This window comes from Ursus arctos, unplaced genomic scaffold (assembly GCF_023065955.2).
Source record: "Ursus arctos isolate Adak ecotype North America unplaced genomic scaffold, UrsArc2.0 scaffold_11, whole genome shotgun sequence".
NCBI classification, from domain to species: Eukaryota; Metazoa; Chordata; class Mammalia; order Carnivora; family Ursidae; genus Ursus; species Ursus arctos.
Genome location: NW_026622775.1, coordinates 67878694 through 67897437, shown reverse-complemented (window position 1 = coordinate 67897437; position 18744 = coordinate 67878694).

The window sequence follows — 18744 nt, the reverse complement described above, 5'->3', positions numbered from 1 at the left end:
TAATTTATAAATTAGGCATAGTAAGAGATTAACAGCAATAACTAGTAATAAAATACAATTATAATGAAATACTATTAAAAAGTTGTGTGAATGTATCTTTCTCTCAGAATAGCTCTTTATACCGTACTCTTCCTTTTTCTTCTTGTGATGATGTAAGATGATAAAACATCTATGTGATGAGATGAAGTGACGTGAATGACATAGGCACTGTGACACAGTGTTAGGCTACTACTGACCTTCTGACGGTACATCAGAGGAAGGATCCTCTGCTCCCAGACTGTTTCCGTGAAGAGCTAAAACCACAGAAAGCGAAATCATGGATAGGGGGTGGCTACTGTAGTTTCTTTCTGACTAACGTTGTTCACCACTATCAATAAATTATAGGATAGCATTTGCAGGTTTATCTAGCCATTGAAATCACATGGAAAACTGAGTGATATAACAGGCGATACCCAGGCTGTAGAATTGGACAGAATGATTTTATTTTCTTTAAGAGAGGGAGCAAAAGGTGGGGGAGGGGCAGAGGGAGAGGGAGAGAGAGAATCTCAGGACCCTGAGATCACACCCTGAGCCAAAACCTAGAGTCAGACACTCAACTGACTGAGCCACCCAGGTGCCCCAGAATAACTTTTTTAAAAATCTCTGATTTACCGGCACTTACCAGCTATGTGTCATTGAGCAATTTAACCTCTCTGAAGACTTTTGTGTAAGATGGGAAAATGTATTTCTTACAAGCTGTAAAATCTGGCACCTAATAAGTGCCAAATGTTTCATTCCTTTCCTCTTTCCAAGTATATAAACTGAGGATTCAGTTCTACTTTACAGCTCCAAAGTGCTGTTATTAATGTCAATTTATAAGCCATAGGCAGCTGCAAATAATGTTATCCACTAATGTATTAGGATGATGATGGAAAAGGAAGAGGAAGAGATGAAAGCTGATGACAAAGCACATCACCACAGGAACTTGGAATAGGACTTGGTTGTTCAGGGTCTTAATCCTGTATATTTTTATATGATCTCGGTGTTATGCATGCTTCCTGGTATCCAATCCAAAGTCAATTGGATATAAAACTCAGAACCCACAGCTGTTGCTAACATTATTATATCACTTTTTATTTTTATCTTACTAACCACGCCTAAGTTGGATGAAATAAATGCATCTGAAGTCTAAGTAGGTGTCTATGCTGAATTTTGCACTGAATTTATAAATAGACTAAGCATGAATTTCAATAGGGTTCCATGTACTTTTGCCCTTTCTTCACTGTTTTAAAATTGAGGTTAACTTATTTCATGAATAATGAGATAATGTCAAGAGAAAATACTTTGCCTTTTAGATGATTAAGGCAAAATATCTGGCTCATCCTCACAAAACTGGTATCATTTTGTCAAATATAAAAAATTAAAGCGATTTACACAATAAAGTACACCCAATGTCTTTGCCAATAACATTAGATTTCTCCACCAAGTTTTAACCAGTTTTACCTTATCATCATTATTAAAATGACATTTGGTCATCACTACCTATAAAACAATAGTTCACAGTATATTATGTATCAAATAATAATCCATTATTTATATATTATTAGCTACAAGAAAACAGCACAAATTAAACCAGTCTATGGAGTCTTACTTCACTTTAATAACCAAGTCACAGTGGTCCAAGCCCCCAGCATGTTTAATGCAGTGTTTGACCAATTTCATCTTTTCAAAATTAGTTATTGTTAAATTTGTAAGTAGAAATTCTTTTGTCTCATTTAAAAAATGGAAATGAAACACTGAAGGCTGCTGTAATGTTTTGGAAGAACTGGAGAGTTTATCACTGGGGACCACTGAAACGTTGCTTAAACCAGTTTTGTTGCAGCTGAGCCCGTCTGGCTCTGAGCTGTTGCTCCACCCTCCACCAAGCTTCTCAGGTTGCACCAGACACCCTGCTACAAGGTTGTAATTACTCAGTTGCAAACAAAACCAAGTCTGTAATTTCACAATGCATTCAACATTATGCTGGGAAACTTCTAGATCAGTTTCCTTTTTGAAGCTTCCTTCTATTTCTTATCAACGCTCTCACGTCCTTTTCATAATTTTCTCCATCTCAGCTTGTGCATCACTTGAAACAAAATAGCACTAAGATCACCACAACCACAGTTACATAGAAACAGGAAATGAAGTTTGGAGATACCAAACTAAATGTAGAGGAAAGTTTACCAGTTATGAATTTGACCTACAAAAATGTGGCTTAGTTAAAAGGGATACCCATCTTGTGTTACTTTGCAAAATGCTCCCTTTTTCAGGCTGAACCATTAATATTTGGAGTATTTCATTGGATTCAGGTCTTCTATGAGAATAAGTGGGAACTTAGTTTTATCTTACCCAAGTGAAAGGGTTATTTCAAGGGTTAGGGTTTTTTCCCCCCAGATCAGTGGGTCAATTTTCTCCAAAGTTTCCATCTTAGAGGAAATGTTTACAATTTTTCAAATAGTTAGGAGATGGTTATTGTTGTTGTTGTTGTTGTTGTTGTTTTAGCCTAAAAAAGCTATAGGTACAGATTCCATTTCCACTACCTGCTGAATTCCAATCACTGTGTGCTAAAAATATATCTGCCCTGGTGATTGAAAAATGAAAACTAAGACCCACAAATACTGAGTGATCTGTCCTACATAATGCAATCCCACAGATGGAAATGTAAAGACTATAACTTTATAAAACCTATAACTTTTACTCTTTCTCAAATCCAGTAAGTATCTATTTAGTAAGTGAACACATAAGCTGTTAGGAATGGTTGACAAGTAAATTGTCAGGAACTAAATTTTACCTGCTTTATTCTTGCATTGAAAATATAAGTGAGATCATATAGCATTTGTCATTCTCTGTCTGACTTCTTTCACTTAGAATAATGCCTTTAAGTTCCATCCATGTTATCACAAATCTTAGGGTTTCCTCATTATTTTATGACTGAATAATATACAATGAAGTATTATTCAGCCATCTTATATATATTTACCAACTTCTTTATCAACTCACCAAGTCTTGGTTATTGCAAACAATGCTACTATGAACCTAGGGGTGCAGGTATCTTCTTGAGCTAGTGTTTTCATTTTCTTCAGATATATTCCCGGAGGTGAGATTGCCAGATCATATGGTATTTCTATTTTTAATTTTTGAGGATCCTCCATATTGTTTCCCACAGTGGCTGTACCAATTTACAATCCCACCAACGGTGCACAAGGACGCCTTTTTTTCTCAAGATCCATGCAGGCACTTGTTGTCTCCTAACTTTTTGATGATGGCCATTCTAAACAGGCATGAGGTGATATCTCGTTGTTTTAATTTGCATTTCCTTGATGATTAGTGATGTTGGGCATCTTTTCATTTATTTCACCTTTTATATATTTTCTTTGGAGAAATGTCTATTCATGCCCTTTGCCCGTTTTTTAATTGGGTTATTTGGGGTTTTTTCTCTTCAGTTGTATGAGCTCTTTAACAATTTTCTCTTATTTTTTCCCAATCCATACATCATCTTTTCACTTTGTTGATAATTGCTTTTTTGCTGTGCAAAAAACATTTTTGTTTGATGCAGGCCCACTCGTTATTTTTGGTGACTGTAGCTTTATAGTATAGCTTAAAATCAGGAAGTGTGATACCTTCTGCTTTGTTTTTATTTCTCAGGATTTCTGGCTATTTGAGGACTTCTGCTGTTCCACAGAAGGTATAGGAGTGCTTTTCTAGTACTGTAAAAAATTCTATTGGAGTGCAGTTGGGCCACACAGCTTCAGGAGTTGTCACCAGCCCTTCTGGTCAAATGGGGTCAGGAGACATTCCACTGATGGGTATGACTCAGCATTTTTTCTGGGCATGGGACAACCAGGCTCTAGAGCCTGCAAAACTTGTTTGAGGATCTGAATCAGGCAGATCTGCACCCCACCAAGTGTCCTGGCCATATATGTCCCTAACTTGATTCTGCAGATGAGCAAAATTCCTGTCTGGGATCACTACTTGAGCACAGCAGGTATGAAGTCAGTCTGCTAAGATCCATATTCTGGTTGTTTCAAGTCCTTCCCCCCTTCTCTGTCACAGTCAGATTCCCAGTGGTGAGCCCCACAGATTTCCTGCAATCCTCATGGTGTGAGATTAGAATGGGAGCTCCCGCAAAGGGATGTCAGTGCTGGAGGTACCAGTTGTCCCCCCTGCTGGGTTCTCTTTTCTCACTGAAGGAGCTGGAGGCTTAGAGGAAACCTCTCCCTGTGGTGTGGCACTGTGCTGGCCTGAGGAAGGGGAGAAGTGGTCAACATGTAGCCACTTCTGTACCCTTCCAATGCAGTCTGCCTTGGTCTTTGTGGTGCAGGGGCGTGCTTCAGCCTCACTCCCATGTTCTAGGATTCTCTCAGTGGTGTCTTATGCTTGAATAGTTGTTACTTGTTCTTGTGAAGGACATTGAAGTCAGGAATGAGCTATTTCACCATGTTAGTGATGTCACTCCCTTTGATTTTCTTAGTGATATCGTGGGAAGTGAAGAAATTTTTAACTTTAATAAGGTGCAATTTATCAAATTTTCTTTATATCATTAGTGCCTTTTGTGCCTTATATAAGAAATTTTTTGCTCATTTGAGGTAAATTAAATATGAGCAAATTCTATGACTTTCCCTAAGTTTCCTCCCTTTGAATCTGCACTGGATGTATTACTGCCTGGCCAATACAGTATGGCAGAAGTTATGCTAGGCGCAGGTCTGAAGGGACTAGCAGTTCCCAGTCCATGTCTCTTTGAATGCTGGCTTTGAAATCCACCCATCATGTTCAACGAAAGCTGAAGCAGTCCTTGGAGAAGTCCCTGGATTGGGACAGAGGCCACAAGATGTCAGCTGTGGTTGAGCTCCCCACTGAGAGTTACCATCAACTCGCCATTTTGGAAGGAGATACTCCAGTGTAGTTCAGTGATCCCAGACTGATGTGTGAAGGAGAGTTGAGCCATCTTGCTCAAATTGGAGATTTGTGGGCAAAATTTAAAATTGTTGTTTTAAGCCACAGTTTGTATTTGGTTTGTTACATAACAATGGCTAACAAGAATACTATCTTAAGGTTGCAAAGACTTGTTGCTTGTTCATCTAGAAGTTAAATAACTTTGGATCTTACATCCAGTTCTCTTTCAGGTTACTTTTTATAAACAATATGATGTAGGGGTTGAGGATTATTCTTTTTCTATGCATATACCAAGTTGTTCTATTATGAATTCAAAAAATCTTTCCATTCTTTTCCACTCACCCCCATCAAATTAACTTTGATGAAAATCTACTGAGCATACATACATGAAGACCTATTTGGAGACTATCATAGTCCATCAATGTATATATTTATGCATATGCTAATGTCACACTGTCAAACTGTAATTTATAGTTATATGACTACATAGAGTTAACTGTAGGATACTAGAACTCCTCCTTTTTCAAAATTTTGGGGCTCTAATAGATTTTTACATTTTAATATAAATTTTAGAATCAGCTTATTCATTTTCACAAATAAGCCTGCAGAGAATTTGATTGGAATTGCACTGAAATTCAGAAATCAATTTTAGAATAATGAACATCGTAACAATATTGAGACTCCCAATTCGTGAAGGTTATACATCATTCCATTTATTGATGCCAGCAGTACTTAGTGTGCTTAATTCCATTCAATATTATGTAGTTCAGCATAGCAGTCTTGAGCACCTTGTGTTCATTTTATCCCTAGCCATTGCACATTTTATTCTATTGTAAGTAGATTTCCAATTGTGTATTGCTAGCACATAGAAAAGGTATTGATTCTTGATCTTATATTCTTCAACCTTGATAAATTCACTTATTAGATCTAGTAACTGTTTTAGACTGTTTAACTTGCTCTTTTACAAACTATGTGCCTTTTATCTCTCTTTCTTGGCTTATTATAATGGCTTAGACCTCCAGTACAAATTTAAATAAAAGTGGTAAAAGATATCCTTGCTTATTCCAGATCTTAAAGGAAGTATGATGTCAGCTGTGGGGTTTTTCATGGATGCTGTATAGCAGATTGAGAAAATTCTTATCTATCTCCAGTTGTGTAAGAATTTTGATGATGAATGGGTGTTGAATTTTATCAAATGCTTTATCCACATCTGTTGACATGCATTTACTTTTTTTCCATTTATTCTGTTAGTATGGTGACTTACACTAGTTGCCTTTGAATTTTAAACCAAACTTGCATTCCTGGGATGAAATCTACCTAGTCATAATGTGCCTTGCTTTTTGTGTATTTCTGGATTTGATTTACAAATCGCTTGTTTATGGGGGTTTTTTGCAGGTACTTTGTCTGATTTGGATATCAGGAAAATGCTGGCCTCATAAAATTGGTTGGTGAGATTTTCTTCCCCTCTTCTTTTTTATTTTATTTTATTTTTTTATTTTTTAAAGATTTTATTTAGTTATTTGACACAGAGAGAGAGAGATAGCACAAGCAGGGGGGAGCAGGAGAGGAAGAAGCCGGCCTCCCAGCAGAGCAGGGGGCCCGATTCAGGGCTCAAACCCAGGACCCTGGGATCACGTCCTGAACCAAAGGCAGACGCTTAATGACTGACCCACCCAGGCGCCCCTTCCCCTATTCTTTTTTAAGTATGCAAAATTTATATTTTTTCTTCTTTAAAACCTTACTAGTTTTCACCAGTGAAGTCATCCGAACCGAAGAACTCATTGTGGGAAGGCTTGTGATTATAAATTTATTCACTTTAATTTAAAAAGTATTCATTTTGGCAATTTGTCTCTTTCAAAGAATTTTCCAACTTCAACTAAATTTCAGATTTGTTGGTATGAAGTAATTCATAATATTCCCTTATTTTCATTTCAATTCCATAGTATATCGAATGATGCTCTCTCAATCATTTCTGATAATGATAATATATAATTTCTGTCTTCCTTTCTTGATTAGTCTATCTTGAAGTTTATCAACCAAAATAATGTCTTAAAAGAAATGGTTTTGCTTTAATTTATCTTCTTTATTATTTTATTCATATACGTTTCACTGATATCTTTATTATTCCCTTTCCTCTATTTATTTTGGGTTTACTTTGCTTTTCCTTCCTGGGTTCTCAAGATAGAAGTTTAGATCACTGTTCTGTGACCTTTTCTCTTTTCTAACATAAGTATTTAATTTTTTCCTTAGTATTTTTTTAAGTTAATAGACAGTTTTTAGATTAATTTTAGGTTTACATAAATACAAACAGAAAATAGAGTTCTTGTATATTCCCTATCACCTCCTCCCTATTTTACCCAATTATTAACATCTTACATTAGTGAAGTACATATGTTAAAATTGAGGAACCAATATTAATAAACTATTATTCATTAATATTAATTATAATAATATAATATTATTAATTATATAATTACAATAATTATATATAATATGATTACATGTTATGTATAATTATTATCTATTATATAAATACTATATAAATATTATATATTATACATTATATATTGTAATATTATATTATTAGATATGTTATATAATAGCATTATATATTAAAGTCCACAGTTTGCTTTAGGGTTCACTTTTTGTGTTGTATAGTCTGTAGGTGTTGACATATATCTGCCACTAGAATATTGTAGAAAATAATTCCAGTGCCCTAAACATCCCTGTTGCTCTGCCTTTACGTCTGACCTTCCCCCTTTCAAAGCACCTGGTAACCACTGATCTTTTCACTCTCTGTAGTTTTGCCTTTTTCAGAATTCTATGTAATTGAGATCATGCAATAGGTAGCCTTTTCACATTTGCTTCTTTCACTTTGAAAAATGCATTTATGTTTTCTCTGTGTCTTTTGTAACATGATAACTTTTTTAAAAAATCACTGAAAAATATTCTATTGTGTAGGTATATTACAGTTCATGTATTCACCTGCTAAAGGACATCTTGGGTGCTTTCAAGTTTTTGTTTGTTATGAATTAGCTGCTATAAAACAATATGTGCAGGTTTTTAAGTTTTTTTTTTATTATTTTAATAGAGAGACAGAGCAAGGGGGTGAGGCAGAGGGAGAGAGAAAATCTCAATCAGGCTCCATACCCAGGAGCCCAATGCTGGGCTTGATCTCAAGACCCTGAGATCTCAAGACCCTGAGATCCTGACCTGAGCTGAAATCAAGAGACCCAGGCTTAACCAACTGAGCCACCCAGTCACCCCTGATATGTGCAGTTTTTCGTGTAGACATAAGTTTTCAACTCATTTGGTTAAATGTCTAGGAATGTATTCGTTATATCACATGGTAACAGTACACTTAGTTTTGTAAGGAACTGCCAAACTGTCTTTCAAAGTGACTGTCCCATTCTGGATTCCCACCAGAAATGAATGAGAGTTCCTCTTCTGCCACATCCTCATAGCATTTGATGTTGTCAATGTTTTGGATTTTAGCCTTTCTAATAGTTGTATAGTCATATCTCATTGTTGTTTTAATTTGAAATTCCTTAATGACATGTGATGTTTAGTAACTTTCAATATGCTTATTTGCTATCTGTATATTTTCTTTGGTGAGGTGTCTGTTCAGGTCAGGTCTTTTACCCAGTTTTTAATTGGGTTTTTTGTTTTCTTATTGTTATATTTCTTTTTTATATAACGTTATATTTGTTTCTGGTATTTAACATAGTAATTTGGCAATTATATACATTATGCAATGCTCACCATGATATGTGTAGTTTCTATCTGTCACCATACAAAGTGATTACAATATTATCGACTATATTCACTATGATGTACTTTCCATCCCTGTGACTCCTTTATAACTGGCAGTTTGTACCTTTTAATCCCCTTAGATTGTGGCAATGCCAGTTTGTTCTCTGTTTATGAGTCTGTTTCCGTTTGTTCATTTATTCTTCTTTTTATTTGTTCATTTGTTTTGCTTTTCAGATTCCACTTGTAAGTGAAATCATATGCTCTTTATCTTTCTCTATCTGACTTATTTCACTTAGAATAATACCTCAAGATCCAGCCATGTTGTCATGAATGACTAGATTTCATAATTTTTTATGGCTGAGTAATATTCCATTGTGTATACACCACATCTTCATTATGCATGTATCTACTGATGACTACTTAGGTTGCTTTCATATTGTGGCTATTGTAAATAATGTTGCAATAAACATAGGGATGCATAGATCTTTTCAAATTAAGTGTTTTATTTGGGTTTTTAAATACCCAAAATATTTTTGCATTTTAAGAGTTCTTTGTATATTTTGGATACCAATCCTTTATCAGCTGTGTGTTCACAAATATTTTCTCCCAGTTTATGGCCTGTTTCGCTATCTACATGACAAACTTCACAGAGAAGAAGTTTTTAATTTTAATGAAGTCCAAATTATGCATTTGTTTCATGCATTGTTCTTTTGGTGTTGTATGTAAAAAGCCATGGTCACCTGGATTTTTCTCCGGTGTTACAATTTTATATTTTATTTTATTTTATTTTATTTTATTATTTTATTTTACTTTTTGCATGTGGGTTTCTACTTTTAGCATTTCTTAATACTTTTATTTTTTTAAAGATTTTATTTATCTATTTATTTGAGAGAGAGAAAAAGCATGAGCCGAGGGGAGAAGCTAAGGGAGGGGGAGAAGCAGGCTCCCTGCTGAGCAGGGGCCCAACACGGGGCCATTTCTTAGCATTTTTAAAATGCATACTACAAATTTTGATATGTTGTGTTTTCACTGTTATGTAGTACAAAATATTTCCTAATATTTTGACATGTGGGTTATTCTGAACTATGTGAATTTCTAAATATTTGGTGGTTTTCTACATATATTGTTGTTACTGAGTCATAATTTAATTCTGTTGTACTGAGAGAACATTTCCTGTAGATATCAGCTTTTTCATTATTGAAGTATGTTTTTTGGACCAGCATATGTTTCATCTTTGTGAATAGTTTTTGTGCAGTTACAAAGAAAATGTATTTTTCTATTGTTGAGTGAGTGTTCTATATATGCCAATTAGGTCATGTCTGTGCAGGCTGTTCAAGTTTTTTATAGAATTATGGGTTTTCTATCCATTTATTACATCAACTACATACAGAGAAGTGGTGAAATCTTCAGCTATGATTGTGTTTTTGTCTATTCTGCCTTAAGTAGTTTCAGATTTGTAATATGCATTTAGAATATTTATGTCTTACTGTTTCATCAGCCTTTATCTGATAATATTCCTTGTTCTGCAATCTACATTGTCTGAAATAATATATCCACTCCAGCTGTTCCACATTACTGTTTGTATGGCATATCCATTCCTATGCCTTTGCCACCAAACTGTTACTTGTTTACTATTCATCTCATTTTTTCTTTTTCTTTCTTTCCCTGCCGCCTTTTGAATTCAATGAGTATCTTTAGTGTTTCTTTTTATCTCTTCTACTGGTTACTATCTATACCGCTTTGCTTCTTTTTTAGTGGTTACTCTAGAGTCTACAATAAGCATCTTTAATTTATCATTTTCTACTTCCTAGTAAATGCACTTCACATATAATGTAAAAACATTAAATACCATCAAATACTTCCATTTCTCCTATCTTATGACATCATAAAAATACATGTGCCAAGACATATGTAATTTGTGAACATTTTTGGCCCCCACTGTAACATCAAGTTCCCTCTGTTTCCCTCATCCTATTCTTCTCAATGATTCAGCACAAAATTTAATGTCTCTTAGAGGAGGGGATATGTTCAAATTCGAGAACGTAATTAAGGCTGTATTGTTCAAGCAATGAAGCTTCAACGGGATGAAATTCGGTGATCATTAGCATTGCTATTTTCATTGTCTTCTTTGAAGCCACTTTGGCCCACACAGATCTGGAGCGTTGGAAGATCCGGTCCTATCTCTTTCAAGGCAAGTAAGTCTATCTCTCCCAAGTAGAGTCCATGCCTGGAAAAGTTACACAAGACTCTGAACATCTGAAGGAGATAGTTTCAGGTTGCAAGTTAGTGGGAAGAAAACATCCACTCTCTGTTTTTGCTATCTTGCAACTTCATTTCAGTGGGGGTAGTGGTTATGGATTTTTTGACTCACTAAAGTGGTAAATTCTGAGAATACCCAGGGAAAAAGGCAAAGAATATGGCTTTGCCCCCCCTGCATCATTCAAATGAACCTGTTATAATAAAAGTTTTCTCTGTACATCTCAGTCCATCTGAAATTCAGAATCAGAGTCCCAGCTAAAGTATAATTTTGCCTTGCATTGAGATTTTTCCTTTTACACGTGTGGAAGTACATTTCCTTCTGGTCTTCTTCGAAAAGGATGTGATAGAATCAAGCTGTATTGACTCATTCCTGGGTCTTTTATTTATTTTATTTATTATTTGTTTATTTATTGTTTGGGGGGGTCTTTTATTTCTATAGCAAAGTAATAACCTGACAGTCTGAACTTAACTTCTTACAGACATTTGTTTCCAATATTTCACTATTCTACACTGCAATTAGCATATTTATATTAAATCTTTATCTGAAACTTTAATTGTTTTGTGGGAATTATTCTCGGAAGTTGAATTGTGCTGCTAAAAAATAGGAACTGAGCATTATTTACATTTTTAATGAAACTACCAAATTACCGTCCAAGAAATGTGTGCAGAAATATATGCTTATCACTCTAAAATGGGTTTATCTTTTTATCATAGTCTCATCAAAACTGGTCATCTTAAAAAAAAAAAAAAAAACTTTTCCAAAATTGCAGGGAAAAAAATGATCACATTTTGTTTATTCTATGATATTTTGATTACTTTTCATACTTATTGGGCATTTATTCTTTCTGTTTTGAATTGCCAGCTCATGCTTATTGTCTGTTTTTCCTCTTAGGGTTTTTATCTTTATCTTCTTCTTAATGATTGTCTATTTTTTGTAATAATTTCTTTGTTTCTTCTTCTTGACTCAGAACTTGTCATTTGACTATTATCTCTACTTATGGAGTAATGTCTTTCTTATGCATTGAAATTCTGCCACCCGCCTATATTCCAGTTATGATTGACAATCAAATCTATTTATACCTGCATTTCTAACACCTGACTGGTTAAGTATCACAAGATCTTAAGCATAATGGCAAAGATAACATATTGTCTAGATATAGTGGTCCTTCAAATCGCCTTTTCTCTCCTTCTTGCAATTTGACATCACCTAACTGAAAAACCAGTTCCCACTTGTGTGCAGAACTCCAGGCCTTGGCAGGCAGAGAGGGACTCTGAGGAGCAAAAGTGTATCTATCCACTTTTATTTTTTCTTTCCTATCTATTAAAGTCCACATTCTGTTCTCCCTCCCCAGGGCTGTCAAAGATAAAGCCCCAATGTAGCTCCAGGCATTTCTAACAAACATCCTGAGGATAATTGTCTACAAGACAAATTACTTAGTGCTTGGCTCAGAAGGACCAGAATGCACACCAAATATCCTGATGGGGTGACAGGGAGAGAAATGTTGGGGTGTGCACCTAGAGCCAAGACAGCCTGGTCCAGATCTCTGGGCAGCTGTCCTTGTTTGAAGGCATTGGCTTTTCCTGCAACCAGGAGTAAGGCCAGCAGGGCAGCTAAAGAATGATCTGAGTGCTAGGATACCTGGGCCTTCTTCCAACTTGCTCTAGGCTCCTCGGGTTTTCTATTCCTTATTTTAGTTTCATTTCATTTTGAAGACAAAAACAAATAGTAACATCTAAAATGCCGAGCTCTCGGACATTTCTTTTTTTTCTTTTTTTTTTTAGATGGGGGAGGGGCAGAGGGAGAGGGAGAGAGAGAATCTCAAGCAGGCTCCACACCCAGCATGGAACCCGAAACAGGCTTGATCTCACGACCCTGAGATCATGACCTGAGCAGAAATCAAGAGTCTGACACTTAACTGACTGATCCACTGAGGCACCCCTGAAATTTCATTTTTAAAAATTAGTTTTACAAACCAACAGGATCTTTCTTTTGTAGAATGGAACCCCGGAACGTGTCCTCAAACTGAGGGCCTCATGCAATATTAAACTTATATACAACATGTAGTATCATGCTAATGCTTTGTTAAAGACATTCAAGCCATCTTCCTCTGATTAGAGAGACCACATGGATCCAAGATGTAACAGTGACAAAGAGATAAACATCAGGAGAAATATTAATATGCAAGTATAAGAAGACGTTCACAATAAAAAGGTTTCCAGCCGGTGATAATTTCTGTTTCATTCACCATCAGTAATCCTTGGCACCGCTACATTTGTAAATGTTTATGTAACTGAATTGGTGTAAATAATTCAAAGCAATATTATCTTTGATGTTCAGATGGATTTTTCTCTGAAGGCAACTTGGACGGCAGTCAGACATTATTGTCTTAATTAGAAAATGTTTTCATGTGGTGTTATTTCTTATCTGTGTGTGTTTAAGCAGAATTCTCTAAGATTGAGTTTGTGAAGGGCCAGAAAAGGCTTTCTCAGAGTCATGTTAGAACCAATTCCAATGCAGGAAAAAAAAAAAAATGGATACCTTCACATTTCCAGTGGAAAATAAGGCACACTCCCCAAGAAGGAAAGTCAACTTAGTCACTGCAAGGGATTACTCGAATCTGTGGAAGCAAAGAGGCCACGGAGAGGGAGTTAAGCCAGTGAAAGAGACAAGACAATGGTGAGGAAGAGTGAAGGAGGAGGGACATTTGGTCCCTATTTCCAAGGGGGGTCAGTTTTTATCCAAGGCTCGTCCCTTGAAGATTCACTCTCCTGTTTATTCTGTGATGACCCTGGAGCCTCTGGAGAGGAAAAGGCTGGTCAGAGTAGTTCTGCAGTCCGTGAGAACCAGCTTTACTCTGACCTCAGAACATGAATGCACGATAAAATACATCTGCCCTCAGAGTAGGAAATGGTCTCTGCAAGTGTCATCAAAGTGCCCTTCGGTCCCTGATAAAAGTCCTCTAAGAATCCAAGAGAGGTCAGCCACCTGGCCTGATTTGCGCGTGATCCACCCTGAAGGAGACTGGAGAGCCACGACCTCTCCAGGTCCCTCCGAGCACTAGCCTCCAGTGAAAAAGCATGCCGCTCATTTCCACCCTCCCAGCCAATTGCTACGGGCAGCCTGCAAGCCTTTAATGAAACCGTCTGCAACCCTACACTTCCCCCTGGGAGGCAGTGGAGGAGCAGGAAGCTGGCAAGCAAGGACGCAGAGTACAAATTGCATTCTGAGGCAGGAGGAGGAGGGAGCCTCTCTGAGATTTCAGCTCCAGAGCAGCCAGCTCCATTGACCTTTGCCTCTCTCCTTCACTCTGTGCTGTTCCTTTTTAGCTTGGTTGCTTTCATGCAGGAGTGTATGTTGTGCATGGTATGATCTAAACCATCAATAACCAACACATAACACCCCCAACACCCAACAGAATTAAATGCATGAGCAAGCAAGTTTTAGTCACCTTTCTTATGCCCTCCTGAAAAGTGGGGATATTAGATTACTAATATCTGCGGAGAACTACTTCTCCAAGTACCAGATAAACTCGGTGTCTCTAAGGAATGAACTCTTTCCCGGTGGGCCTGTCTGTTCACATGCCCTTGTAAAGGACAGTCGGCCTGGGCCATCCATTTGGGTACAGCAAGTGCACTGTCTCTCTGAGAGCAGAAAACCTTTGCAGGGAAGGTGAGGTGGCTTTTTCAACCGTTTCATTTCTGTGGGACAGACTGCTCTAGTTATAGGCTGCGTAATTGCTACATCAGGGGCTCTGCTTTCCGGAAAAAGGAAAAGGGGTGGGGGTAAGGTGGATCTTCGTTCTGCAAATCTAAAAGCTTGTAAAAACCCATCTGGGGATTTGTTTCAGGCAGGACCCACAGGACTATCTATCAGGCTGGTGGGAGGCAGAGGACTGGATGCTTTAAAAAAAAAATCCAATTCAGCTTCTTTGTTTCCTGACAGAAGATTTCAGATTTTAGATTTATTTTTTATCTTTTTTTTATAAAAATTTTTTATTATGTTATGTTAGTCACCATACAGTGCATCCCAAGTTTTGATATAAAGTTCCATGATTCATTACTTGGGCATAACACCCAGTGCACCAAGCAATACGTGCCCTCCTTAATACCCATCACCAGCCTATCCCATTCCCCACCCCCCTCCCCTCTGAAGCCCTCAGCAGTTTTTTTCCCAGAGTCCATAGTCTCTCATGGTTAAATCCTTTTGAGGAGGAAATGCCTCCTTTTGACAAAAGGAACACCACTGGGCACCCCATATTGCATATACACAGCATGGGGACCCTCACCACCACCACTCCAAATAAATCAGCCAAGGGACTTGGAGGCTGGTGCTGCTTTTAATGAGAAAAAGATGAACTTCCTGTACATTTTTTAAATTAAATAAGCCATATGAATTATTCATTTTTCACCTCCCCCCAAAATATGGATATGATTATGTTTTAAACATTATTACTTCCCCAATCGAATAATCAATTTCTTCCATGATAATCTCAGCAGAAGGAAATCTGTCCTCTGAATTGCTGTCACATTTATGACCAGTCCCACTCACATGGTTTGCTGCATAGACAGCCTTACAGCTACTTAGGAGCACAAGCCCTTCCTGGTGGTGCCTGAGTAACTACCCATGAGACAGGGATAAGAACCCGAGCCCCAGAGCCCACATTTGTCTTGGGCACGCTAATGCTAGGTGACTGGATCTGTCCCCCTCGTCTCTGACAACCTGAGGTGACTGAGGGATGCAGTGTCCCCAAGAGAGAAGCTGCGTGCGAGCTTGCAGAGAGCCAGGCAGCTGAATTCAAATCCTACCTACAAGCATCAGGGGTTGAAATGGCATTTATCTCAATCAATCCTAAAGGTTAATGTACAGACATGGTTAGCTCTGTGGAAATGAGAAAGAACATTTTCTTCTCTTCCTGGCTTTTCACCATGAAAAAAATTCATCTTCAGAAGCCAAGAGGAGATAATTAAAAAGCTAATGTCAGTCTGCTTCCAACACATCCATTTTCTGTGCCCGACCACACGCTTTGCCCTTCCTGCAGTGTCCTTGGCCGGGATCACCTGAGCGCTCTCCAGGAGGAGATATGCTGACTCAGAATTCTGCAGTCATTGCCTTATCTGCAGACCGTCTCTTCCTTTGTTAATCCTCCTTAGCCCATTTGCTCAGTCGGATGATGTCACGTTACCCAGAGCCAACCAAAGGGTGGGTGTCTATCTCACCTTCTCTCTTTTGCCATCCCAGTAGAATTAAAAAATATGCACACAAGCCTCTAGAAGGCAAAGGGCAGAGGGAATATCAAGCTGCTCTGATGGATAGTTCTTGAGGCCAGAGGAGCCCAGCCCTTTCTCTGAGTCCTGCATGATGAGGAGGTGCCTGGAGCCAGCATCTTCCTGCAAGGAATGACTGCATGCGTCAGCTCTGCTGACGTATTGGTGCAAAAGGGCTGAATGGCTGGTCTGCAGTGCAAACCCCAGGAGGGATTTTTTCCCACTTTCCTGCAGGGGACATACATCAGAGCCAGCAAACACGAGGAAAGGGATGGAAGGAGGTGTGCCAGCTGGTCAGAGGTGGGCATGGAAACAGCTCCAGCAAAGCTGTGCAATAAGTCAGCAGTGTTCCCTGTATCCAGGCAGCAGCATCTGTGAAACCGCGTTGTGGCTTTTAGGTTACTGTTTCATTGTCCCACATGAAGTAATCCCTTAGGCAGGTTTTCTTCTTTTGGTTATTATGATGATGCATATCATCATAGGACTCAAGCAAGCACCATCCCAATCCTTTTTACAGAGGAAGAGACAAAGACAGGAAAAAATCATGATGCCATGGGGACAGGAGGCCATTGTTCTAGATCTAGCTTTGCCACCAACTTCCCATATAACGAAAAAGAACCACATCACCTCTCTGCATCTTAATTCTGAGCAGACATTATTGGCTGCCAAGAGCCATATCATTCTCTCCACATACTTCTTGCTGGCAGAACCCCAACTTCGTTTGGCTATTCAGTCACCCCTGAGCTCAAGGAAGATGGCTACTTCCCAGGCTTGAGGGATGAATATCGATTATCATACTTCCATTCTCCTCACTGTGATTAGTGTATTATGGATGTGTCAAGTAATCTGACAAATGAGATATAAGACTGCAGCAGACCTCTGAGGACACTTTCCCCACTCATTAAAAAAGAACACTGATAGGAGTTGCCTTTCCTTGTATTTGAAACTTCTCTATCAGGACATAATTAATATTTGGAGCTATGATAACCATACTGCGACTATGAGGAGAAATGCCATCCATATACCAAGAATGGCAGAGTAGGAAAGTAGAAAGCAGCTGAGTGTTTGAGTACATGGTTATACCACTGAATTAACCCTGGAAAAATGAAACAATTCACCTTTTATCATCAAGCCACTCTTACTTAGGTATTCTATATCATGCAGTTAAAATAATTCTCTGAATCCATTAACCCTGTTTCCCTTTCTTCCATCACCTCCACATTCTAACTGCCGTAACCTTCCTTTCCTGCCCTCTCCTGACCTCTCCTGCCCTGACCAACTCGGGCAGCAGCAGTGAGGTGAAGGAAGGAGAAAATGTGTCGATCTCTCAGAGTGCCTACTGCATTCTCATTTTGTGCTAACTGTTGTCAGGGGAAAAACAGGAACTTGTGAAAGAGGTGCAATAAAAGGCCATATAATGTGAGAAGCCTTGGAAGCCAAGGCAAAATTGACTATGTGATATATGGAAAAACATTGTAAGAAATACAAGCCTTCATTGCAAGAAAATTAGAGCACCATTCAGAATAAATAGGTGACATGAAGAGGTACATTAGACCTGAAAGTCCAGCCGGGGTTTTGTGGGAAAGAGAGCTGTCCACCAGCAATCGCCACAGACAGCCATCTACACCCCTGGCCCAGTGGGGACCCACTTGAGAATAAGGAGCACAGTGTGGTGGTGAGAAAGCTTCCAGAGGTAAAGAGTCCCTCTATACCATACTCAAAAGTATGTTAGTGCCCCCAGAAGACACGAGGGCTACTCATGGGTTTCTCAGCCTGAAACTGAACTGTGTGACCTCTAATTCTTATATCCTTCACCCACATTGAAATAAGAGGAGTTGATGTGGGTTTGAAAGTTGTATATGGAAGTGTCTATACCTCAGAGCTCAGAATGACTCCTCAAATGCTTGCTTTCCTTAAGAGAAGTCTCTGTCACCCTACTGAGAACAGATGCTCCAGACCAGACACATTTATGGCCCCCTCAAAAGTTTTCTTGAATGTTCGGGGACTGTATTAGTTTTCAATTGCTGCATGACAAATTAGAGCATAAAACAATACACATATATTATCTAATAGTTTGTGGGGATCAGGAATCTGGATATGGCTTAGCTGGGTCTTCAGCTTAGGTTCTCACAAAGCTGCAAGCTGTCTGCCAGGGAAGCATCCACTTCCCTGCCCATATGGTTGTTTGCAGCATTCAGTTCCTGGCAGCTGTGGGGCTCATGGGACCTTGCTTCTTCAAAGCTAGCAAGGGGAGGGGCGCCTGGGTGGCACAGTGGTTAAGCGGCTGCCTTCGGCTCAGGGCGTGATCCCGGCGTTCTGGGATCGAGCCCCACATCAGGCTCCTCTGCTATGAGCCTGCTTCTTCCTCTCCCACTCCCCCTGCTTGTGTTCCCTCTCTCTCTGGCTGTCTCTATCTCTGTAGAATAAATAAATAAAATCTTTAGAAAAAAAAATAGCTAGCAAGGGGAGAGAGAGAGAGAAATTTGAATCTGCCAGCAAGCCAAATGTTTATAAAAAATCATGGATCACCTGCACCATATGCTGTTGGTTAAGAGC